Source organism: Pseudopipra pipra, chromosome 2 (genome assembly GCF_036250125.1).
Source record: "Pseudopipra pipra isolate bDixPip1 chromosome 2, bDixPip1.hap1, whole genome shotgun sequence".
In the NCBI taxonomy this organism is placed as follows: Eukaryota; Metazoa; Chordata; class Aves; order Passeriformes; family Pipridae; genus Pseudopipra; species Pseudopipra pipra.
The window spans coordinates 14,190,197-14,217,210 of NC_087550.1; the positions used below are offsets into that span (position 1 = coordinate 14,190,197).

General features: G+C 38.2%; 1 long non-coding RNA gene across 1 annotated transcript; it reads left to right on the forward strand.

Annotated features, from left to right (window-relative positions):
• Window positions 1–6,349: 6,349 nt before the first annotated feature.
• LOC135406604 (uncharacterized) lies at window positions 6,350–27,014 on the forward strand. The gene is made up of 4 exons (XR_010426367.1): window positions 6,350–6,603; window positions 14,956–15,079; window positions 24,807–24,984; window positions 26,847–27,014. It is a non-coding gene; the product is annotated as an uncharacterized LOC135406604 (long non-coding RNA).

The window sequence follows — 27,014 nt, forward strand, 5'->3', positions numbered from 1 at the left end:
GTATTGTTCTAACATGAATGTGGACAATCCTAGGACTTTAAATGCATAATTATTAACTCCTTATTGTGATTTAGTGAGAATAACAATATTATCCTTTAAAACAGTAGGAAGGTAGGAAATAATAAACAAAGCTTTGTTTGATTGGGACCTTGAATTACCAGAGAATTATGCAAGCAGGCTATATCCAAAAAAAAGAGGGCATTTAATTGTGGCCACTCTTGACCTTCAAATGGTGTTACAGTGTCACTTCAGAGCTTTGATTAAAATTGCTGGTATGGATCTGCCAACGTCAGGCTTTGCAAACAAATGGGACAAACCAACTGCAGCTTTAAAATGTGATAATTAATAGAAGATACAATTGATCAGAGTAACTTCTCTAAATTAATGTACTTGATATAATTATCTTTTACCCACATCTGTAATATTAAGCTGGTTTATATATGTATTTTGTTATGTTAAAGACACACTAGCATTTTCTATTATTTTAGTATAACTGTAGTCCTTTATAGAGATAGAGGATTTCAATGGAAGGAAGTCATGGTCTGTTCCTATTTCATTTAAGAAAGAGAAACCTACTCATGACTAGCTCCTTGAAAGAAAAGTACTGACTGGACTCATCAGTTTACTCTGGCCACTTAACATCACTGAGACAACAGGAAATACTTGAAATATTTATACCAGGTGTCATGAGTAGGTTTCTCTTTCTTAAATGAAGATTTGTTTGCATAATCCAGTGTAACATTCCAAGTTTGCTGTAGACCATGTCTGATACCCTTTCCCACGGTGATTAATGAAATGCTCCAACAGTGATTAATGGTACATGGAGAAATGGATTATTGGTGTGAGTAAAATGGCTGAATCCAGCTTTCTGTTTCCTGAGTTATCTGCACAAGGAAATAAAATTCAGTAAGTCAGTAAATGTAGTTTATTAGGAACATAGATTAAAAAAAAAACAAACCACATCAAAAAATCCCACAAAACCCCCAAGGTTTTACCATGTGGCTTTTTTTTTTTCTGCAGAAAGTATCTTTATTTAACTTGACTATTTCTAGTACTTAATTTTTTTCCAGCTTAGCCAGCCACTCACAAGGAGAGTCAGCTCCAGTTTTTACTGACAGACTGTGAAGCACAAGAAGGCTCACTCTCTTATCCAGCTATCAGTGTCTATCTGCAAATGTACAGATGTGTGCAATTCTGTGTACATATATCTGTGCATGTGTATATCTGCATGCATAAAAATGTTGAAAATAGATATAAGTATATAAAGGCAAAAATAACAGTTGGCTCTAAAATGAACAGCTGTTCTTGCTTTCCTTGCATGTCAGAGTGCAGTGTTCAGAGATAATTACACAAGGAGCACATCAAGAACTTCGTAAACATTTAGTGTACATAAATGTCGCTTTTACTCAAGCATTACTTGCTTGGTGTTTCACAGGAATAATCTGTGACACAAAATACCACTTGCTGGGTTTTTTATTTTTATTTTTTTAATGTTCATACATTTCCTGAAAGAACAATCTGGAAGAGTTCCACCATTGCCACAGCAAAATTAGCTCTTAGGCAGGCTGGTCTACCCAGCTTATGTTCCTCTTAGCTAGTTGTGCTGTTAACTTTCTCCAGGAAAATTGACTTACACATTTTTAACATCATTCACACAAATAATCAGAAGCAACAAAAGGTGCATACCATACCTAGTGGTTAGATATACTCTGATGTTATTGACAGGATACTTTAAGCTGTGTCTGTAGTAAAAAAAAATAGATATTGTGGGAGAGGGTAATACATGGTGGGTGAGAGGTTGGACATACCCTGGCCATGTGCACTGGGAGCCAAGAAACCCCCCGTGTCCTGGGCTGCATCCAAAGCAGTGTGGGCAGCAGGGGAGGGAGGGGATTCTGCCCCTCTGCTCTGCTCTGCTCTGGTGAGACCCCACCTGCAGTGCTGCCTCCAGCTCTGGGGTCCCCAGCACAGGAAGGACACGGACCTGTTGGAGTGAGTCCAGAGGAGGAACACCAAGATGATTAGAGGGACGGAGCACTTCTGCTATGAGGAAAGGCTGAAAGAATTGGGATTTTTTAGCCTGGAGAAGACTTGGAATGACCTAATTGTGTCTTTCCAGTACCTAAAGGGAGTGTAGAAGAGACCTGGAAAGAGAAATACAGGAGCATGTAATGATGAGACAAGGGGGAATGGCTTTGTACTGAAAGAGAGTAGATTTAAATTGGATATTAGGAAGAAATTCTTCCCTGTGAGGGTGGTGATGCCCTGGCACTGGTTGCCCAGAGAAGCTGTGGCTGCCCCATCCCTGGAAGTGTTCGAGGCCAGGTTGGATGGAGCTCTGAGCAACCTGGTCTAGCGGAAAGTGTCTCTGCCCATGGCAGGGGGGTTAGAACAGGATGATCTTTAAGGTCCCTTCTAACTCAGGCCATTCTATGATTCCATGATTCTATGATATGCCCATATAGTTCTAGTTTGGCTTTGCTTCTGAAAACAATACAGTTTCTTTCACAAGCTGATAAGCTCTTCTTCCCTGGCAGACGATGAATTGTGTGTGCAGCACCTCATGGGCACAGATGTGACCTCCTGCAGCAACTACTCTGAAGAATTTTGTAAAGGCAAAAGCTATGGAGAGAAACAGATGGTAAATCATTATTTATGGTGGGTAACAATGATACTATATATTAAAAATTTGAAGAGTAATTCAGTATTTGTACATTGCCAGCAGCGACCAAACAAGGAAAATCTCACCCAAGCCCAGAATTTGCAAACAAGTTCTAGCCTACTTATCTTATACATTTTAGTGGTCTCATATTGCGAGTTTAAGTTTTTTTAATTTAATTTTGTTGAACATATCCTTAAGTCAGACTACATTACAGTATGTTAAAAAACCTTCTCAAAATACAAACATATTATCTGCAGTACACTATTTTTAAAGACAGTAAATTAAAAGTTAGGGGGAAAAAAAGGTTATAACCATATTAAATTATCCAGCATGATTCAGATATTTAATGAACTTGATTTTTTTTGTCATAAATGAGATTTATGAGAGATGACTATACTTGTAGTTCATGCTGCTATGCAGAGTGGAAGCATCTGTTCTGTGCTGAAAACTGTCACACCAAGACATAGGGGGGTTAAGCAAGGATGAATTTGGACTGTTATGCTGAAACTGTGTTTATCTAACAGCACTATGCTTGTCTTTGACAGTAGCTAAAAAATGGGCAAAGAAGGTGCCAGCTCAATTCTTTGCTGTTACCAAAATGCAGTTTGCCATGAGATAGGACTCAACTGTGAAGCGATATCCATTTTATGAGAAAGTTATCAGAAGATGAAGGCCCTCTAGATCAATTTTAGCATTTCAATTAGTGAAGGAAAAAAGATCCAAAGAAGAATTAATATTTTTTCTCCTGCTTTGCCATTGTGCAGATGAATAACCTTCTGTATACTTATTATTTTTCGAATAGTCTTCCTGTAGCTATTCAGATGTCCACTGTGAAACTGGTAGTCATCCTGTTCCAGATTATTTTCTCAGTATTAGGCAATCAGCAGATCAAGAAAATTCTTCTACAAAGAGGAAAAGCATTGTTGCAGGCTTTTTACAGGATATTTTACAGGATGTTTCTCAGTGGGGTGGATATCTTAGTCTTACTTAGAGAATTACAGAATCACAGAATCATTCATGTTGGAAAAGACCTCCAAGATCATCGAGTCTGACCTGTGTCAGCTCAACCATGGCACTGAGTGCCACATCTAGTCATTTCTTGAACACTTCCAGGGATGGGGACTCCGCCACCTCTCTGGGCAGTCTCTTCCAAAATTAAACTGTTTTGCATAAAAATGAGTTATTTACTGAGGCACGGACAAGAATCACCAACACCCCCACAAGTTATCTTGGTGACTTTTTGTCTTTAAATACTCAGTATTTAAATACTTGAAAACTGCAAAAAAAGGAGACTGAAACTGTCCCTTGCTCTGACATCAGAGTATGCTCGTTTGGAAGGCAATGTTCTGTGTAAACCATAGATTTCAGCCTTCTCAAACAGATGACAGAGATGAAACTTGGATCTCCCAGGCACTTGGTAAATTGACCCAATTTATGTGCTATTACAGAAAAAGAGATGGAGAGAGGGGATTACAAGTGGAATGTCCTTGTTTTGCTATTTTGAGAAATGAGCTTTTCGTTTTTTTATTTTGCCTTTATGATAAGTATTTGAAAATGAAAATTTTTACCCCAGGTGAAAAGGAGAATAATTTTAATGAGCAATAGAAAAGGAACTTTTAATAATTTTTATTTTTTAATTGAAAAATCAACCAAGTATACTCAGCTCATTACTATCTCTCTTTTAAAAAAATCCTTGAGTAGCTTATTCCTCATTCTTAAAATAAAATCAAGGATTCTTTATGAGTTTATTAAAATTCCTGAAATACTTAAAACAGGACAGTGGATTTTGAAAGTTTTGACCTTTTCTCTTTCAGCTTTAATATTTTGCAGTTTGGCCTGCTGGCCATTATCTTTCTTCCCACGGTTTAGTGAGACAGTAAACTGTGTGGAAGGGAAAGACAGCAACCAACATTCAGAATATTGAAAAGGTTGAGGTAATAAAGCACCTGTAACAGATTGTAAGAGATATTAAAAATCTGATACCTAATTTCAGCAACTGTGGTTTCAAAGGACGGAAGACAATCGTACAGTACAGACTTAGTCTCCTGAAAAATATTACAGTGACAATAGATGTGGTAGAAACTTGAGTGATTCTTATGGCAATTTCAAAATGGTAATTTTGTGGTTTTAAGAGGGGGTTTAGTGCTATGCAAAGGAAACACAGGCAAACAATGCAAAACTCAATTCACTAAAATATGTGTGGAGTAAGATAAGACCGCTATAGCTTTCTCAATACATAAGGCTATATTTTAGTCTTTTCTTACTTCCCAGAAAGCAATAAGATGAAACAAGTATTTCACATCACCAGGGTAAATGAAGTTTTGCCTTTATTTTTCCAAAGTATGTGAGCTCTGAATAAATCCTTTTCTGGAAACGAGTCTCACTGTTCTTGGAGATTCTCTGGACCCTAGTAAAGCTCATGCTCATTATTCAGCACCATGCCCAGGGAGCCCTCCTTGCCCTACCTAGCTTTCCTCTTTCACAGTCTTTTTAGAACATAACAAAACTTTATCTTTCAACCACACTGAAATCGGCTGGCAAGTTGCAAATGTTATGGTGTTCATAGGCACAGAAAGGTTTTACATGTATCCACTGAGGAGGAGGCTCAGCATAAAGACAATGATGAAAACTTCAGGGAGAAGAGAAACAGAAAGGCCATAATTAGGGGAAATAATAGGGAGGATAAAGAGTGTTTGTCAGGATAATGAGTGTAATAGTGTTTGAAGTGCTGGAAAAAAAGAAAAGTTCTTGAATTCAACAATATTTTGTGAGCATGCACATTATTGATATTTGTGAGTGATTTCACACTTTTCTGTGGATGCTTACACTTTATATATTTATTTATATATGTATACTTGTTTGTGAATTTATTTATTTATTTATGATCTTTTATCTCTCCTATGAGGAAAGGCTGAGAGAACTAGGACTGTTCAGCCTGGAGAAGAGAAGGCTTTGGAGTGACTTAATTGCAGCCTTCCAGTACCTGAAAGGAGCCCACAAGAAAGAAGGAGAGAGACTATTTACAAGGGCCTGGAGGGACAGGACATGGGGGAATGGCTTTGAAGTGAAGGAGAGTATGTTTAGATTACAGAAATCAGTAAAGAAGAAATAATTCTTTACTGAGGGTGGTGAGGCACTGGCACAGGTTGCCCAGAGAAGCTGTGGATGCCCCATCCCTGGAGACTTTCAAGGCCAGGTTGGATGGAGCTCTGAGCAATACGGTCTAGTGAAAAGTGTTCCTGCCCATGGTGGGGGGTTTGGAACAAGATGGTCTTTAAGGTCCCTTCCAGTCCAGGCCATTCTGTGATTCTATGATTGATTCTATGATCTTTTCCTATGTTTGTTTTTTCTTTTATGGAAAGATACCATTTGGATGGAGGATACCCTGAAAAAATACAAAAAAGGGACAACATGCAAAGATAATTTGAAAAGATATGAGGAAGAGACTTCAATACTAACACTATAACTCTCCCAGTAAGACCTGGGGACACTGGTGACTCATTGTGGCACCCCCAGATTCTCATTCTGCCACCCAGAGTGTCTTGGGGAGGGTAGACATAACATCAGAGGAAAAGGGTAAATTGTTCTAAGTTTTCTTGCATAATAATTTTGAAGTTATCACTAATTATGTGGTTTTGTTGTCCTTTGAGCTATTAGAAGTTAATGATAATTATTAGTCTAGTTAAATTATATGTACGGTTACACTTCTAAATAGATCACAAAGAAATCCTTGACTCCCTGTCTATCATTAATTTCCTTTTTCTCTCAACAAGTTACCGAAAGGAACTGTATGAAAATGAAGACTTGAAACTACAATCCATGACTCAGGAAAGGCTGTCTTTGCCATTTTACCTTTGTGTATTTCTGCACAAAGTTAGTATCAGTATTTCTCTAGTATACTTTTGGATTAGGAATTTGAAAAGGATTCTCCATCATCAAAGGTGAGCAGAGAATTGACTTGCATACTTTCTTGCTATTTTTTTCCTCATTACAATTTTTATTTAATTATTTCCTTAAAATATAAACTTAAAAAGTATAGATTCATGAATGGCTTAATATATGGGACTTTCTCCTCATACCCAGGTATCTGTCTGTAAGTTATTTTGGTTCTATTTTAGTCCATTTCTCCAGTTTCTAAGGAATATCAGAGCAGTGAATTTTGTGTACTTAAGGATGGGTTCCATCATTCCATGAGAAGTACCAAGGAGGTACTTCTTGTTAACAGCCTCATTCTAGGAGGGTTTTTTCTGGAGAAGGGGCTGCAGTCGGGGTGGACACTTTCCCATCTGCCCCTTGGGTCTGATGGCAGCAGTAAGAGCAAAAATTTCTATTTGATCTCTGTGTTACCTTGCTCTGATGGGCTTTAGCATTGTAATTTCCTCTGGGATTGCTTTCATCTGCAGATCCACCAGCTTTTTCACTTGTGCGACTTGTCTGTTCTGACAGGTTTTTTAGCCCCAAGCTGTTCTTTCTCAGACTGTACCTTTCACTAACTTCTGAGCAGTTTCTTCTTTTCCCTGAGTTAAGCTGGCATCTTGCTGATGAGAACCTTCTTGATCAGCAGTTTTCATGAACTCAAACTTTCCTGTTGAGCAGCAAATATCATTGAGATTACCAATTTAGACCTCTTAATTCAGAGCATCAATAGCTTGTCCAGACATCTTTCCCTTCCTATTTATTTCTCTTTATTTTTTTTCTTGTTTGTTTAGGTTTCGGTTTGTTGGTTGGTTTTTGTTGGGGTTTTTTGTTTGTTTGTTTGGGTTTTTTTGTTTTATTTTTGATTTGGGGTTTCTTGTTTGGTTGGTTTTTTTGGAGGGCAGTGATTTTTTTGGGAGGGAGGTGGTGGGTTTCTTTTTTTAATTTTTAGTTTATAGCAGATTTCACTTACATGCTGATGTACTGCCAAAAGCAGAGAGAGAGAAGAGGAAGAAAAGTGTTTTCTTGGATTTTCTTTTTTCCCCTTTGGGTAAATAGTTGGTCAGACTTGACCAGCACAGCTGTTTCTTTCAAACTCCAGCTTTCTTAGTAATGTTCTAAGAACAGTTGTATTGCAAGGCAGGCTATATTTTCAAATGTTTTTGCCCCTTTTTCATATTTTTATCCTTCTCTTACTGAACACACAGATCAGATACTTCATAAATAGTAGTTGTTCAATAAATATAGTCAATTTCTTATAAATAAATGCAAACTGCAGACAGATTCTAAAACATCTTATCCATCAGTGCACTTGTCACTATATTTTGTAAGTTATGTCATCAACTGTCCTTAAAAAGCGATGTGGTCTGGTGATGTGGCTTGGGGAAAATGAAGGACTAGGGCTCATCTTAGTGGTGTCCTTGAATTGCTTGATGTCTGTAACCAATTATATCACTATAGTTTGCTTGTAAAAATGAGGATACTGCCTCCTGAAGACCTCCCTGATTCTCTGATAAAATGTGCAAAGTAAAATCTCAACTCCATAAAGTCTTTATTCATATAAATAACTTTAGTCCTTTGACTTAAAGAAATGTCCTCAATTCTTCTTACAAACACGGGGCTCAAAGTACATGGCAGTATTCTCCCCCACCCATACCAATTTCAGTTGTATGTTGAAAAAAGGTCTGGTCTTTACTGAGAACTCCAACCATTCATGTTGTCATACTGATGCTTCAAAATGTCTGGATAGGATGCTGTACTGGGAAGTTTCCTTGAGGTTACTTTTACCTACATTAATTTGTTCGTGAATTGAACTAACATAAATGTCAATATTCTCTGGCGTAGAAGGGAAACACCTTTTGTTGTTTGACCTATATGCTCCTCAGGCAAGCACAGTATTATGTCTTATGGAGTTCTGTGTATTTTTAGCCCTTTTAGAAATATATGGTTCAAGTGTGTCATGAAAGTACTTGGCTATTTTTGACTGTGTGTTTCAATCCAATTTTTTTTCCTTCTTTACCCTTCTAATTCCTTTTAATTTACTAAACTCTATCTCCTGTGAATTTTCCTTGTTGAAATCAGAAAAGATATGTTCCCATCTCTAACTAGTTTCTTTCACAATGTGAGTACTTTCCAGTCTCAATACTGCAAAATTGGCTTTTTTTCCCCCTTCACTTTATGTACTTGAGAATAAAGTAAAGGCTTGTTACTGAAGTTTTTGTCGTACTTTGAAAAGCAGAGAATGAAATGAATTTAGATAAATGTTTATGTTTATTAACCTGTTTCAGGTTGTTTTATCTCAGTGTAATAATAGTATGGCTTTTGGGGAACAATTTTAATCAAATTGTTGGTATCTTATTCACATTTATTTGAAAAGAACATTGATTGTTGTGTTTTTGTCTGCATTCCTGCTACTTAAAATGCCTAAAATACCCTATAATCTAGTGACAATGAATGGTGCAGTTACACTGAGGCAAAATTTAAACTTGAATGCCCACAACTCTTTCTACAAAGAAATTGTTTTCTTTTTGATTTCCTGGGTATACATTATGAAGACTGTTTTGTACATTCTTTAAGTAGTAATTCTGATTTTCTATTAAGGACAAGGTATATTTCAAATAACCAAGTTTCTAGTCTTTCATTCAGTACAAATGCTGTGGAACAGCAAATACAGTATCAAATAATGCAAGCCACTGGCAATTTTTTGTGCTTTAGCTGAACACTTACCTTTTTATAAGGTGAATACCAAAGCTTCTCCTAACTTTAGAGTAAACCAGAATGTCATATTTGATGCTTGACTACACGAGCAGGCTTCAAGTCAGGAGAGAAATATATCTAGAAAGGGTAAGGAAGTAAAGATATTATAAAAATAACATTGTCCTTTGCTGCCTGCCAGAGTTCAAGAGGTGTTTGGATGACACTGTCAGGCACATGGTGTGACTCTTGGGGATGTTCCTGTGCAGGGCCAGGAGCTGGACTCAATGATCCTTGTGGGTCCCTTCCAGCTCAGCAGATTCTATGATTCTGTAAATGAAATATGTAGTTTTTTGAGGAAAATAGTGGTTTGTTGGATTTGCTTTTTTTCTTCCCCATTTGACACACAGCATTTACACACCCCTTCAGGCCTCTGCAAGACTGTTTTCAAAATCATGATTTTTGTGTCTGTTCTTAAGAGTGTCATTTGCAGGGGACAGGGCCTTAGGGAACCTCTGTGAAATGACCCATTCATTGTAGGATTTCTAGCTGGACTCCGTTGTATTTGTCCCCACCGTTCTGAGAACCCAAACACTTAAAAACAAAACCTATCTTTTCAAGGCAGCCCAGCAGAGTGCTGTGATGATCCTCTAGGTACAAATCAACCAATATTGAGCATTTTGCCATTTTAATATGCATACATTGTTTTTATGCAGTATTCTATCACACAGATTTTCAGAGAGAAAATCTCCCACTGAATGGTAGAGCAGTAATTTACATTAAGGGGCTCCTTTTACCCGTTCTGATTAGCAATAGCACTTCTCTAGTTGAAATCCTGGCTTGCCATGACAGTTACATGTGATGAACAATCTTGGTTTTTTGCAAAGTCTCAGGTCATCACACCACTCACGCATTTTAAATAGCAGTTTAGATACCATTGCTCGTGTGGAAATTCAGAGAGGATGAAAACACCCAGACTTGTTTTATTATGATCCCTGTAAGAAAAGCATTCAGGCTCTGTGAAGGAAAAGTTTAAATACTATTTATTAAAGCTAACAGAAAGTAGCATTGAAGGGCAAAGGAGATTTCTCTTCGAATTATGAGGGACAAGTGCATCTTAAAAATAGTGGTGCTGCCTAGGCTTACACTGCAGCAGTTACTACAGTCAAAATCTTCCTTTTCTGCCAGAGTAAAGTTGAAGGAAAAGAGTGCTTAATCAGACTCACATTTCTCTCAAATCATGTTTCTCATTTGACAGTGCTGCTAAAAACACCTGAGAACCTTCAGCATGAAATTTGTTTTCATATCAAATTTGTCCATCTTTGGTTTTACAGCTTGTCCTTGGCTACTAATTGCTATGCAAATTAAGAGAGTTTGCCATGCTGTGTGTTTGCACCAGCAAGGGACCACATCTCAGTCCAACTCAGAGAGTTTTCTTCTAGTCACATTGTGCACTTGGCTGCAAGGAGAGAAGCCAATTCTCTGCTAAAACACAGGAACGTGACACAATCTTTTTGACATCTTCTGCATTAGGGGGGTTAAGTACTTAGGAGCATGTTTGTTGGAAAGCCTGCAGCTTGTGTTGCTTATTATTGTTGTTTCCAGCAGAGGAAGCAGCTCCTGTTTGCACAGGAAGGGGGAACAGACCAGGGATGTGTTCCAAGAGGCCAGTTTCTTTACGGATGTTTCCTAGCTGCTGTTTCAAGTTATTAAAATCTAAATTGACTTTTTCCCAATTCATGCAGCCTAAAACAAGACACCAAATGTAACACTTGATTCACCTGGGATTAAGAATAATTGCAGAGTCTTTTTAATGTAGGAGAGATTTCTATCCTAGCAAGTTAAGCTGTTTGCTTTATGGAGGCTTGTGGAATCACAGTTTAAGCTCCTAATTCAGTATAATAAACCTTCTAAGGAAATGTTATTATGGAATGAGAAGACATTCATGAATTTGAGTCTTCAGACACTCTGTGTGAGTCTCTCTGCACTCAGTGCTTGGATGTCATAAGATGCCTTTCAGTATGCACCAGCCTGCTCAGACACTGTATATAAAAAAAAAAAAAGAGAAATCTAAGCAAAGAAATAATTGGACACATTTGTCTGGTATGTATAACTGTTTGTGGTTTCTTATTAGCTAAAGAATGGTCAGGACGGTACTTGACATTTTATCCAACATCTATACCAGCATGGTGCTCCTCTAATTAGAATGTCTCTGAGTCTTCTGTACATGTGTGGGTTGGGTGGCATGTAGAGAATAAAGTCATCAATGCAATACAGCTCCTCAGTAGTGCACTGTGCCAGTTTAACATTCCTTTAAGTGTTGTTCTGTCTTGCTGTTACATGTGAGAGATGATAAAACAGAATCGTAGAATGCTTTGGGTTGGAAGGGACCTTGAAGATCATCTAATTTCAATGCCTTGCCATTTGCAGGGACGCCTTCCACTAGACCACATTGTTCAGAGTCTCATCCAGCCTGGCCTTGAACACACTCAGGGATGGAGCATCCACAGCTTCTCCGAGCAACTTGTTCCAGTGCCTCACCAGCCTCACAGTGAATAATTTCTTCCTAATATGTAATTTAGACCTACTCTCATTTTTAAACCATTTGTCCTTGTCCTGTCACTACATACTCTTGTAAATAGTCCCTCTCCGTGTTTCCTGTAAGGGTCCATTCAGGTATTGGAAGGGGCTCTAAGGTCTCCCCAGAGCCTTCTCTTTTCCATGCTGAACAGCCTCAGTCTGTTTTCATAGGAGAGGTGCTCCAGTCCTCTGATCATCTTCATGGCCTCCTCTGTGCTCACTCCAACTGTCGCATGTCCTTCTTTGGTTGGGTGCCCTGGAGCTGGATGCAGTGTTCCAGGTGGGGTCTCATGAGGGCAGAGTAGAGGGGGAGCATCACCTCCCTCGACCTGCTGCCCATGCTCTTTTTGATGCAGCCCAGGACATGGGTGGTTTTCTGGGCTGCCAGTGCACATGGCTGGCTCATATTGAGCTTCTCACCCACCGACACCCCAAGGTCCTTCTCCTCAGCGCTGCTCTCAATCCATTATTTGCCCAGCTTGTATATTGTGCTAGTGCACAACCCAGGTGTTGGACCTTGCACTTAGCCCTGTTGAACTGATTTTGCACAGACCCACTTCTCAAGCCTGTCAAGATCCTTCTGGATGGCCCGTCCCTGCCCTCCAGTGTGTTGAACACACCACACAGCTTGGTGTCATGGGAAAACTTGTAGAGGGTGCACTCAACCCCACCGTCCGTGTCACCAGCAAAGACGTTAAATGGAGCTGGCCCAATCCCAAACCCTGAGGAATGCCACTTGTCACTAGTCTCCATTTGCACATAGAGCCATTGACCGCAATTCTGAGTGACACCACCCAGCCAATTTCTTATGCACAAAGTGGTCTACCCATCAAGTCCATGTCTCTCCAGTTTGGAGACAAAGATGCCATGTGAGATTGTGTCAAAAGCTTTGCACAAGTGTAGGTTGATGACATCAGTTGCTTTCCCACATAAGCCGCCACTGTAACCCCATCATAGAAGGTCACCAAGTTTATCAGGCATGGTTTTCCCTTATTCACCAATCACCTCTTTCTTTCCCCTGTGCTTTAACATAGTTTCCAGAAGGATCTGCTCCATGGTCTTGACAGGCATAGAGATGAGACTGACCAGCCTGTAGGTCGTTCGTTCTTCCTTTCTTCCCTTTTCAACAACTGGGGTTATATTTCCTCTTTTCAAGTCAGTGGGAACTTCCCCAGACCCATGGACTTGTGCACCTTCAGGTTCCTTGGATGGTTGTGAACATGATCTCCTGCAGCAGACAGTTCTACATTCTCCCAGTTCCTGCCTTTGCCTTCTGCGAGTTGGGTGGTGTGGCAGAAGTCATTAGTCAATTCAGACACGGTGGAGAAGTGGCTTTCCTAGGGCAGGCACACCTGGAATGTCTCAGGGGCAAAGCACATGGGATGTGGGAATTCAAGCTCCTAACCTTGAGAGCTATGAGTCATCTAGCTTCTGTGTTACTATTTGATGTTGTGAAGTGTCTAGAATTGAGTTGTTTCAATTTTCACTCCCCTGTATCTAGAGCAGAGCTTTTCTTAGCAGCTCAGATTTCAAACAGCTTTATTAAGAACTGACAAATATTAACTCTTGGTTTTGCGCAGTTTGTGTGACTAAATTGGGAAAAGAACAACAACAAAAAGTAAAGTCAATTACAGTGTCTTGAAGGTTCCCAGGCTTGGTCTGTGTTGGTCTCATTTTAACTTGTTTATTTACATGGGCTGCAGGCAATTCAAAAAGTGTCTGGATTATCAGAACAATAAGTGTAAACTACTGGGATTTAAGTTTTCTTAACTTGTAGTGATGGCTCCACAACACTTCTCATATTTTTATTTTCTTGTCAATATATAAAATAACTCCTTCTTTCTTTCCCTCTACTATGTTTTATTGCAGCTGTTCAGTGGGTTTTACTTCTGAATTTGTTACCATTTTTTAAGTCCCCAAAATAGTTTAAATGTGATATTTTTGGTACAGTAATTAAGCATCATATGCTCATTATCACTACCAGTATTTGCAGCTTTAAAAAATATTAAAATAATTAAATTCAAATTCTATTGAGTTTTCTGAAACTGCCTCTGCATGTAATCCTATAAGGTAAGGGTAATCAACCAGCATGGCAACATTATGTAGAAATAGAGCCCTCATTCTGACAGGTGTCTTCATTACATGCATGGTTTTAATACTCAGACTTTGGCATTCCTATCTGGTAAGCTGAAAAATATTTAAAATTCCTCAATTTCCCATTTTTATTCAGGTAAAACTTCCATAATTTCCAGTTCTGAGCTTCTGTATCAAACTAAGCTACTCAAGTTTCATATGAACTACTATACAAGAGTCCCTGTCAGTAAACTGAGTCAATTCTGAACAGAAGTCATTTGACTAAAAAAAACTTCCTGTATGATATCTCAGATCAGTGTTAGAATATAAAATCTATTCATGGTGACTTAAACATTTGCAACCTCTTCCTACTATGTACGAAAAGAGACATGTCTATTTAAATAGATTTCCTTAACTTTAGATAAAATTTAGAAGGCAATTTTAATGAATAAGAAGTAGTTTCACAATTGGGTGCATAAATTCAAATCTACGCTGCAGTTCCATCACTTTCAGGCAGTACTCCTGTGACCAAGTAAATAACATAAACTTGTGAGCACATGAAAGGAAAGTAACAGGGAGCAAAAATCAGATTTTGTAGTGTGTCTTTTAAATTTTGTTGTTGAGAGAAGCACTTGACATAGTTAAAAATGAAAAGACATTTCAAACACTTGGAAGCCTTCTTTATGTTGAGAATAACTTCTTTCAGAAGAGTTATGCATCTCTTGAAGAGATGAAATGTATCTAAATCCTTTGCAACCAAAACCCACTGAAGCACAAAGCACTGCTGTATAGATGAAATGTCCCTTATGAAGGCAGACTTGTGGCTCCAGGAGGACGGTTTTGTTGCTACAGGTACAAAAAGTATTTCTTCTGCGAGCAGCCTGTGCTGTCTTGACTAATGATTGATTTTAATGTGTAGTGATAAAAACTTGCTGGTGATATTTTTAAGGGAAGCATGAAAATCCCCCAAAATACAGTTGGCAAATACTAACAGTTCAATAATGGGGTCTACTGTCCTGTTTCATTTTCAGAGTGGTCCTGGATGCACACCAGTCATAAAATCAGCAGTTTAAAGGCCTGCATGCCACAAGCCTTGATGGTGGAAAGAATGTGTCTGAGGTGGGAGGAAAAGACATCCTGTGGTCCCTACTAAAGGTATTTATTTCACTCTCACTTTTATGTGTTTTTTTCCCCCCGCGTCTTCTTACTGAAGGGGGTAGTGTTTTGACTGAGGAAAATGTGATGTCCACATTGAAGTCCCTATGCCAGGTATTGTATAACTTTATTCAAGACTAGTGGTGCATGGAAAAACAACTGACAGGTACCTATTATCCTGTTACAGAAAAGAATTAAATGAAGATTAAGTAAACAGATAAAAGAGTCCCTGACTTCAGAAAACTTGACATTGATGAAACAGGCCTGATATTTTCTGCCCACCATTCTTGTACAGGGGGAAGATAATAGATTCAGGTTATAGTCTTTAATTGCTGATAAAATGGCAGATAGAAAATTGTGGAGAAATTATTTCTAAATAGGTCCATGCTGCTTTTACTTTAAGTCACCTCACTGATGGTGTCTTGTCTTGTTTTGCTCCTTGCATGTATATCTCATTCATCTAAAGGTTAATATTTAAGGTCAAAATCACCAAGTTGTAGAAGTTGCAATTCACTGCATTGAATTCAATTCAGTGAAGTGTTTCCCATAAGTATTTGTATCAAATTCTACCTTTGTCCCTTGTGTTTGAGATGATGTCAAATGGGAGTCATTAAACAGGATTACAATGTAATTACTTCTACTTTTGAAAAGTGGACAAATATGACACAGTTTGGTTTCATATTTACTACCATGTACACATTTTTTATTGTCTGCACTTGTTTTGTTTTCTTTTAAAGTCATTTCAGTCCAAAACAGAAAAAACTAACAGAAATGGTGTAACCTGGAAATTGGGAAAAACTTTTAACAAAAATGATATCTCTCAACACCTCATATGACAGAGCTCTTCAGGTGTTACCTACAGGTGCTTTTCTCAGAAATCAGGTATCACTGTTCAGATAAACTATTTCTACTCAGTCCGTTGCTGAAGAATGCGGGTGGTGTTGGCCACCAATGGGCAATAGAGGGGCTACTTGGCCTGTCAGAGTTGTTTGTCCATCTCTCCCCGAATCCACTTCTCTCTTTATTCATCAGAAGAAAGGTTTTTGATGAGTTTACTCTCTATAACTAGTCGAGGCAGAAAAAAATTAACTGTTTCAGGAAGAAATTTGCTTTTGAATAAGTTTCTCAATCCCTGAGAATGAGTGCAACTATCAAATATTTCTATGCAATGTTATATTTCATATATTCCAAATGGTTTTTTTTCCTTTTTTTCTTGTGTCTTCATCTGTTTAGTATGACAGAGAAACCACTTATATTCTTATGTCACAGAATCACAGAGTGGGTCAGGTTGAAAGGGATCCCAGCGGGTCATCTGGTCCAACCTCCCTGCTCAAGCAGGGTCATCCCAGAGCACATGGCACAGGATTGTGTCCACACAGTTCTGGAATATCTCCAGTGAGAGAGACTCCACAGCCTCTCTGGGTGATCTGTACCAGTGCTCAGTCACTACACATCAAAGAAGTTCTTCCTCATGTTCTGGTGGAACTTCCTGAACATCAGTTCCTGCCCGTTGCCTCTTGTCCCATTGCTCGGCACCACCGAGCAGAGCCTGGGCCATGCCCTGACACCTCCCTGCAGACACTGACAGACCTTGGGGAGGTCCCTTCTCAGTCATCTTTTCTTGAGACTGACAGGACCAACTCTTTCAGCCTGCCCTTGTAGGAAAGATACTCCAGTCCCTTAATGTAGAAATATAGAATAAGAGAAAAATAAGGAGAGTTGCTTTTAAACCTCAAGATACTGATTTTGTTCCTGTATGTTTAGGAGCTTTTTTGAATATGGTTGTGTTAACATCATTAGGATCACACGAGATGTAATGTTATTCAGCATGAGAAAGGATATGGGTAACCAGGCTGTGATGTGAGGAACATGATTCAGAATTTCAGATCGTAGTGTTTACACCTCAGATCCTCCACTGAGCCTTCAGGTAGTTTGGTAATTGATTCAAAATCAGTAAAGATTCTACTTCAAAGAGCTGAAAGGGAAAAGAGAGTGCTAAAGCAGGAGGGAATAGAATTATGCAAGGTGACCTATTGAAAATTATATTGTAAATGCAGAAAATATCATCCATAATTTTTTAACTGTGTTCAGAGTAGACAATTTAGATAATAAAGGGCATATAATTTCATAGGCAGTTATTTCATTCCTATCTCTATAATAGAAAAAAATGTTTTCCTTCAAGTTGAAGTTTAACGGTAGAAGAGCATATCCTTGTCTTCTTAACTCTGAAAAAAATAAAATATATTTTCCAGATTTTGAATGTAAAGAGTATAAAAACTGTAGCAGGATGTAATAGGAATGCAAAACCATACCAACCCAAAACCTACTACGTAAAACAAAACCCACCAAGCAAAACAAAACTCATCATAAAAGAGGGTAACTTCTTTATAGGTTAATTTTATTATCCAAACTCTGAGTTTACTTACATGCATCAATTTCATATTATATATTTGTAATAAAGACATGAAAAAACAAAACTGCAACACACTGAATGTTCCGCTCATTATTCTGATTCAAATCACACTTTAAGTATTTAATAAATATTGTAAGAGAAATAAAACCACACAATATACAACTTCTTATTCATTATAAATTCTACTTTTTAATGGCAACTGGAAAGACTGTAAGCTTAGAAAAGAAATTCTACTTTTTATCTTGTGCATTTAGAAGATATGAGTCATCACTATTCCTTTTTCACTTTACAAGGTCAATTTGCCTTCTCCCTTATGTGCAAGAGTAGGCAGACTTCCTGAGAAGCAAAACAACACCAGAAAGATGCAATTATAAAACCATAAATAGTAGCATAACAAAAATAATATTTCAGATGTAAACTCTAAGTTAATCTAAAAGCAGAATGACTTAGATTCAAAATCAATTAAGTTCATTTAGTTCATTTTCTGACATTTTGATTTAAATTAAAATTTTTGCAATTTGAATATTCTATCCATTTAAAAGAGCTGTCTGCTTGCTTGCTCTGTGTTTAGCAAAATGTGCACATTTTTTTTGCCTGTGTTGCTCAAGGCAACAGAATCTGGCACTAAAACTTTTCCTTTGCTAGTACTGGTCTGATGTTAATGCCCCACAAAAAATTTAATAATCTATTTAGTTTATATGAGAGTTAGATGCATTGTGTAATCTAAAAGTGGACTATGCACTAGTACTGTGTGATAGATAGTTTCTGTGTAATAGCAAGTCCAGGTACTTCTCTTTTTTTATAAAATCTGTGACAGAAGGATCCAACTTCTCTTCTAGCTAGCTGAGAAGAAGTCTGTGGGATCTGTGGAGGGAACTGAACAAAATTAATATATTTTGCAAGTCAGGTCTTCAGTAATGTTCTTAGTCATCTGTGTGCTCTGGGAGAACCTTTATTCCTTGACAGATACATGACTTATCTGGTACCTTCTTGCCACCGAGAATCCCTGTCACAGAGCTGATCTCTTGTGAAATGAATCTATAATATTACATTTTGTTATTTCTTTGACACACTGTTCTCTGGGTAATACCACATTCAGGAGGTATGGAATGTCAGAAAAGACAGGAAATACTGGATCGCCTGAAAATATATTAAAAATTAGGCTAATGATGCTGATATATAAGTGAAGGTAGAGAAGGCCAACAAAATTAAATACAACTTGTTACCAAAGTTAGGGGCTTGTCTCATGTTTTCATGAAGGAATAGCAAACCACGGTGGAATAAGGAAATGGCAGTAAATCAAGAACTGCACTTTATTCCTGTGCCAGTAAGTCACTGTGTACTTTTGGGGAAAAACATGTACAGTTATAATTTTGAAAAGTAACTATTTCTTTCTGGAGGAGCTGTGAATCCCTGAGAACCTCTGAAAAACCTTACCATTGACTCAGCCTGAGACTCCAAGTTGGGTATTACACAAACACCCCCACACTCCCACTTCCCACTGCAGCACCAAGGACCCTGGTGTTTGTTTCCAAACCAACATTTTCGGTGGTTTCGTTCGGTGAGTCAGGGCTCTGCTCAGTCAAGGCTTTACACACGAGTGAAGTGGTGGTGATGTGACTCATCCAGTTTGGATGCAGTTCCCTAATTTTGAAGGAAAGACTTAGGAAGTCGAGATTGCTGCATTAAGAGCTGCTGGCACTTCTGTAAGAATGCTGCAGCTGCCAGTGTGATTATTTGAATAAATGTACAAGCCTGAGGGCAACATCCCTTTAGATGCCATTTAGGAGAGAACTTGAACTACTACTTGTTCAGTGGCAAGTACTTGACTTATGGTCAATGCTTCTTTTACACAAACAACTAAGATATCTACTTTGTGCTTTTTTTTTGTGCTTTTCCCTTTTCTTAACTGGGATGTTAAGAAATGCTTAAAAAATGATTTTTTAATTCTACTGAAATTTCGTATAATGATATTCAGTCATTACTAGAGAAGCTGGATTGCTTTCCTTGCATTTAAATTTGCAGTTATAAGTGCAGAAGCATGGCAACAAGATAATGGAATTTTTTAAAACTTTGAAAAGAAATTAAACTGTCAGCTTAGACATTCCAGCAACGATCACTGCAGTACCGTAGAATTTAAAAGCACATCATTACTTACGAAAGTGTAGAACATCATTGCAAACTTCAATTTTTCTTCTTCCAAAAGAGATGGCAAACAAAATGGTTGATCACCTATTTTTCATGCAGTTTAGCAGAAATATTGCAGCTATGTATTTGGGAGCCTCTTGTGCTATGACATGCACTTTAATTCAAGTAATTGTTACTATTACCAGTTTTGAAGTCATGGGAATGAGATTGCTGTTAGTGACAGAAATAATGAATAATATAAGGAGGAGTGATTTAACTAATATTTCTTTTCTTTTTATTTTTTTTTTCTGAAGAGCGATATCCTTTCTGTCTTATATAAACCCAGAATATAAATCTTTGCAGAGAAACATCATTGATCTAGCAGGAAAGACAGTTCCTAATGGGAATTTCATTTTCTTTACAGGAAGCATTGAGGCTGTACAGGGTAGTGGCTGCAGCTGTCTTTCTGAAGAGAGCAGAGTATTTCTATCCTGCAGTGACTTCCTGTGCACACAACTTTGACAGCTTTAAAAGCCTTTACAGAGTTCCTCTCCTTGAGGATGAGGAAGTGTCTATACTGTTACAAGATTTTAAAATGAAAACACGACATTGAAATTTTAGGTTAGCATTTTAGCAGATCTGTTGCATGTGAGTGTCTTAAACTGGAAAAATAAAATCATAAAAGCAATCACATTAAGCTAAATTTGAACAAATCCCTTTTCTCCAGCTAGCATTATGATGTCAGACAGTAGCATAATGTAAAAAATGATGATTGGGAAAGTGTCTGGCTTCTCTGATGCAGAAAATAATTGTCTAATTTGTATTTAAATACTTTTCATCAAACCAATGTTATCAACATTTATCTGATATTTAAAAGTGGGTTATCTTTGGGTACATTAGGACATCCCTTCTCAAGTAAAGAGCTTATGGATGAGTACAACAATCTAGGGAAAAAGCAATAAAATATTTCAAAATGTATTACTTTTCTGGTATTTCAACTGCTGATGAAAGATGAATCTGCTCATGGACACTGTCCAAAAAGTGCCTTCTTTGTGTTTGTAGAAGCTATGGAAAAAAGATTGCAAGAAGAAATTGAAGAGAAGATTGCCAAATTGTATGAAAAGCATTCTTCTGAAAATAAATAAATAAAGAAAGAAACATAGTTCATCCACAAGTGGAACAATGCATCCCAGTTTCTTTTAGTATCTCTCCTCTATACAGACTTGTTTAAGTCTGTAAAGTTTTGAAATGCAACTGTAAGCACTAAGAGAGGAGAAAACTCTGCCCTAAAAGAGCAATGCTCGTGCCCCTACATTTTTGAGAAAATTCTCCTTAATTCTTTACTATTGTTCATTATTTCTAATATAATACTGCCTTGATTTTCATCTTTCATAGCAGCTTACACAGAATGGTTTCCAAATGAAATGAAGCAGTTATAGAATTAAAGTTAGTGTCTAACAATAGGTAAAATTTGAGAGAGGTTTAAAAAGCTGCAGTTTTCCATAGAGATTTAATTGAGATTGAGAACATAAGAAGCGAATAGTCTTTGAAGGCCTTTGGATATCAAGAGCAGCAAATAAGAAGGAATTTATATATTATCACTACTAATTCAGTCATAGAATAAAATAAGAGAATAAGCATTTGCTAGATTGCCTTGGAAAGTAAAATGATGTAAGATTTAAGAACAGTCTGGAACAAATCCATGGTGAAAAAACAGAAAAAAACTGAAACCAAAACCAAACTCCATCAAGCCTTGTGAACAACAAAAGACGAAAGAAGCTTTTCTTTCTTTTTCACCTTACTTTCTTCCTTCCTGCCTTCCTCCCTCCCTCTCTCCCTCCCTCCCATTTTGAGGAGAACTGTTCCTTTTTGTGAACTCTGCCAATCTCAGTGGGGACTGTGTGAGAAGGTAGGAGGCAGCAGACTTGCAGATGGCGAGTTAGTTCTCAGAGGAGAAGACAGAGAAGACATAACACTTCAAAGAGTGTTATAAGGAGGAGGAAGAGGAAATAATAACAGAATTATTTCACTGTCTTTCAGGCATGGCCTCTTACAAGAGCGTCTTCTGTATATGTTTGCAACGTGGAAGAAAGTATGAAATTAAAAATCAGCAAAAAGAGTCAGGAGTGAATTGAAATAAATGAGTTTTCTAATGCAGAATCCTGCTTTCCTCCTCTGAAAGCAGCTGGAATCTGGCAGTTGCAGATTCCTTCTCCAACTTAGTGAAGATCCAGCAGTCTTGAGAGAGGCTGGTCCAAGACAGCACTGTAGCAAATGAACCTGGGTGACATGTGCCAGCAGCCTCTGCTGAAACTGGTTTCTGAGCCTGTAAACCATCCCTGTTCACCACCTTCTCTCCCCTGCAAGTGGATGTTGTCCTTCACTGCAGCTAGGGCACAGTTGTCTGTGGTGGCAAAATGGATGCATTATTTAGAACTCTCAATTTCAGCTGCAGCTATACGCTGACAAAAGTGCTGAAATCCACTCCTTGCACAGGAAACTTCACTTTTTTGTGTGCTTTCTCAGAGCGTGTCTGTTTGCATTTCATCAGTTCTGCCCATATCATACTGAGATAAATTAATTATGAGAACTATTTGTGTGATTTATACATTATGCAAACATTCTTACTGCACTTACCAATGAAAATGTTGTACTGTGGCAGCATTGTTTTATTTTGCATTGTTATTTTACGTAAGTTTAAAATTGATATTAGTACCAAAATCCCTGGTTTGCATGTAAACAGGAAAAATTAATATTTTTTTTTATAAGAATATGCCATCCTACTGACTTAAAAAAAAATTCCAAGTTATTTATATTCTTGAATTAATATCATTGCAAAGAAAGCCCTTTAGTATAGAAGTTTTTTGTGTAATTAGTTTTTTAAAAGTAAAAATATGACCTTTAGTGTGGGGGGGAGGTAGAAAACCAGAATAATTCAGCCAGGAAGAGACCTTTGGAAGACTAGTCAAATATCCTGCTCCAAGTTGGGTCAGCAATGGGATCAGACAAGGATCTAATCTCTTCTGTGCAGTGTAAAAGAGGTTTGCCTGATCTGATGTGACCAGGGAGGCCATTGGCAGCTTTTGTAAAACATCTAAATTGGAAAGCAATAAAAAATGAAAACAATAGGCCCTTACAGGGGAACACATCCACGGACAACTAACTCCATGTAGAAAGCTGAGCTTATGGTAGAACCACAATGTGCAAATGCCAGGCTGACAGACAGGACTGGACACCTTGCCCAGCACAAGGGAGTGTCCTGTTCACCTCCATCAATGGGATGTGGGAGCTTTCAGGGAGGGAGGGAAGTGATGATGGGGCACAGAATAGGAATTGCGAACTCCCTGCTATGCCCATCTCATTTAGAAAATCAAATCTAAAAATTATGTTTCTGAGGTGTGAGGTTCTGTCCTTATGTGTTATGATCTGATTATTAAGAGATGCCTCTGCCTGAATTATGGTGCAAATGAGACCATGTGCCAAAGTCAATAGTACAGACGTTATTTAACAGTAAAATGTGAGGCAGAGAGATAGAAAGACATAGAAAAGAGAGGCGAGGGGGAGAGAAAGAGAGTGAGAGATAGATTAAGCAGAAGACAGTCACCACCTGTGGATCCAGCAGCGTCCCACTGGTCCTTCTCCACCCTAGTCTTCTCAGTGGTGGTGGTCCCTGAGTTGTTCTTCTGGGGTATCACCCTAATACAGTCCACTTTCCAGGTATCCACAAGGGATAGATGCTGTTCCCATCACTTGGGATTGTATCTGTGTAAGCAGTTGATTCCTTTCACACAGTCTGCCACAATGGGAATTTTTGTCCAAATGCAGCAAATAGGATGTGCTAATCAGCCTTACCTCCATCAGGCTTGGAATTAGTGCCTTCCTATTGCAAACTCCTCTCTTCTGTGCTTATCTCATTTCCTGCTGTGGTGGCTTATCTTATGGCAAGTTCCTTCTGTGGCTTTGACAGTATTTGAGATAGGCAACTGTGATTTTTAAGTCTCTTACATTATGCTTGTGACATGCAGTGGAGAATGAGGATAAGGATGCCTGCATGTAGCAGCCCTGTGCTTTTGTCAGTGATACCAAGTGCCAGGTGTCATTGCTTGGACAGAATCACCTTTTTGGTGTACTGAGGATGTGAGTTTTGTCTCTCTGTGTACTGGGTTCACTGGTCCAAACTAGACCACAGACTTTAGCTCACTACATTCCTTGGTCTGAGAGGATCCTTGCCCCTTAAAGTTCAGGATGTGTCAGTCCAGATGGCACTGTGCCCGTGGCATGTTTGTGTGATACCTGTCCCAGAGGTGTGCTGAGTGGCTGGTTGGCACAGAATTTTGTTTCCTGTTTATTTGGGGAGGGGATGTATTAAGAACAAGTATTTCTGCTTCCATGTGTACTGGATGCAGTTGTTTGTCTTCTGGGGCCCCAATGTGTGTGCGGTGTCCGTGTAAAAGATGCCAGTGTTTGCCGTGGAGATGGGATGTCACCATGACATCTCACTGAGCCTGATTAGCCTGTGAGGAAGAACAGGATCAGGCCCTTTGTATTGTTCCTGTTTACTCAAGTGCTGTTTGTGTGTGTGCAGTTCCTGTAAAAGGCAGTTCTCCTGCCTCTGTACATCTGTGAGTGCCTGGTAGTGTCTGCCTGCCTTTCAGAAATGAAAGCTCAGCCCTAGCAGGCTGTGAGAGGAGAGGTATCTTCCAGTCCTGGAGTCCTCCAGCTTCATTAACTCCTTAAAGTGTTGGAAGCATTCCTGAAGTGGCAGGTGTAGGAGCCCAGTGTGTGGAGGGAACAGGTCCTTTTGCAAATATGCCCCAAGTGCAAGAATATTCTAATATTCACTTAAAGGAATAGAGTTAGCGTCTCTAGAAAACAGAATACCTCATGAAAACATCAAATTGTGTTGGCTATAGAGAAAGCAGAGACACAGGGGAAATAACCTAGAGATGGCCTGTCTACAGCCTCTTCCTTGGACATGTCTCAAAATGTCAAGAAAAAACAAATCCAAATATTTAAAAAAAAAAAAAAATCACATAAGCAGTTCAGGCAGACTGTGGTAACAGATTACTGTAATTTTATAAAAATGTAGGCATAGTTTCATCAGTGACAGTTAAATCTTTGGAAAAAATACCCCAAAAATGTACTAATTCAATGGTCTTAGTAGGTCTCTTTTGGTTTGTTTTTCAGAATAATTCTCTGAAGAACAACAATTTGAAGAGGTTGAACCAACAGATAACAATACAGACTGATAACTACTTAAAAGTTCCTTAGGAATAATGGCTAACGAATTGGAAAAAAAACAGAGGAAAGAAATAGCTTTACACCTAAATACCAGCAGAAACTCCTGCTGAGACAAATGTTCCAGGTTGGATAACTAAGATAATTACTGCTAATTACAATCCGTTTCTTTTTTTGTCTTTAATAGATAGCACAAAAAACCAAGTCCTTCCAATTCCATGGGTTTTGTTAAATTTCTTACCTTTTGTTTTTGCTACTTTTATTTATTTCACTTTATTATTGTATCTGGGTGGGTACAATTTTATCTCTGTCAAATTTGTGGGTGTCAAATTATCTCTGTCAAAATGGGTGTTTTTCAGGACTTTTCAGGACTCAGAATCAGATATTTTACATCCTGAATATACACTTACAAGTAAAATGCTTTGAGTTAACAGTCTTAGTGTCTTTATATTCTCCTGAATCATCTTCTGCCTTTTAATGAAATATTAAAATATTTAATTAAATGACTGTAGGCAAAAAACTGTCTGCAGAATGTAAGCAGTAACTCTATTACACTGAGCCCCAAGTCTGTAGGAAGATTGAAGAGTGGTGCTCTGAAGAGTAAACAGTCTCATTTGTCTCTGTGAGATTCCAGCTCTTACATGGTAGTCACTGGGAACTTGAGTAAACAATCCAAACTTCATCATGGAATAAGAGGTAGAAAACTAAAAACCTGCACTAATTATCGTGAAGTGACTACTTCATACCCACTCCCAGAACACAATTAAATAGGACAGCAGACAATTAAAAAAAAGTTTCAAAGTGATTAGTAGAAATGAAATAATTCTCATTATGTGCAGAGTCTATTCAAGGCATAACGTTTTTGTCGGATTGTAGAGTGGTATCTTCTATGTGCGGTTTAGGAAAACAGCAGCCTCTGCTCTGCCGCACTGATTGTTCTGTCTCTAAACTTGACTCCCACAACCTTGACAGCCTCTTTACTTGCCATCACTCTCATTTTTTTTTAAATAAATCTCACTTAGATTATGTCTGTAGGGCAGGGACAAAGGCAGCTGCCTATGGGTACCAAACCTGTTCTGTAATATCTAGCTCACATGGTAGTGGGATTTTGGCCTTGAGAGTACAGATTCGTGTAACCTGCAGCTTGGCTGGGTTTTGCAGCCTGTGCTGCACTTCTTGCTGCCACAACCACATTGGATCTGATATTTCAAATATATATTTGCAGCATATCTAAGTCAGTTTTACTACAGTGACTGCTATGACCTCAGAATTGGTGTATGCTCGTTTACAGCCCACATGTTCACGCACCACTGCATTTACTTTGTCTGCTAAGACAGACATGTTTTTCTTTCTCATACCAAATAAATGATATGTTTTCTCTTATACTTGAAACTAGTTTTTCCTATTTGTCATCCCAGTTTCTATATCATCTACTCCCTGCCGCAAAACATTGACAGACCCTTACTCTGAGGGGTCATTGTTTCTATTATCACTTCCCACTACTTAAAATGATAGAGATTATATTTAGAATCCTAACTAGAATATCTTCATCCCTACAAAAATTTGGTGTCTTTCACTCTCCTTTTTTCCCATCTTACTCCTGGGCCAATACTACTGAAATGAATGAAAATTAGAGGCCTGGGGAAATGAGTTAAAGAGAAAAGTGTTATTTGCAAATAACTCAGCAAGAAGGAAGAAAACAGGATCACTAAGAGAGTAGAAGCACAGAAAAGTTGCCTTGACCTCCCTAAACACCTAAGAGAACTGTTACTTAAGGAAATGGAGAAGTTAGTATATTTAATTAGATTTGTTGTATTCAAGTGCTCCTGTACTAGCTGTTGTATGAACCCTCAGAATGGGGTGAGATTGAAAAGCAAAGAAGCATAATCTTTCCTGACAAGTCTATAATATTACAGAAACTATAATTTCTTGAGTGCTGCTGAAAATTTTTGCTTCTAAAATTAATGCTTGTCTTTTTTTTTTTTCCAGGGTGTGTTCACTGTGACATTCAAAGGGAAGCAAAGTGCAAAGGGGCAAGAAAGCAGGTGTATTATAACACTATAATTCATTTTCTTAGAGGATTAAAATTCATGCAGGAGAAAATCAGTGGTGAAGTTATAGTACAGAATCATCTTTTGCATCATGACAAGAACATGG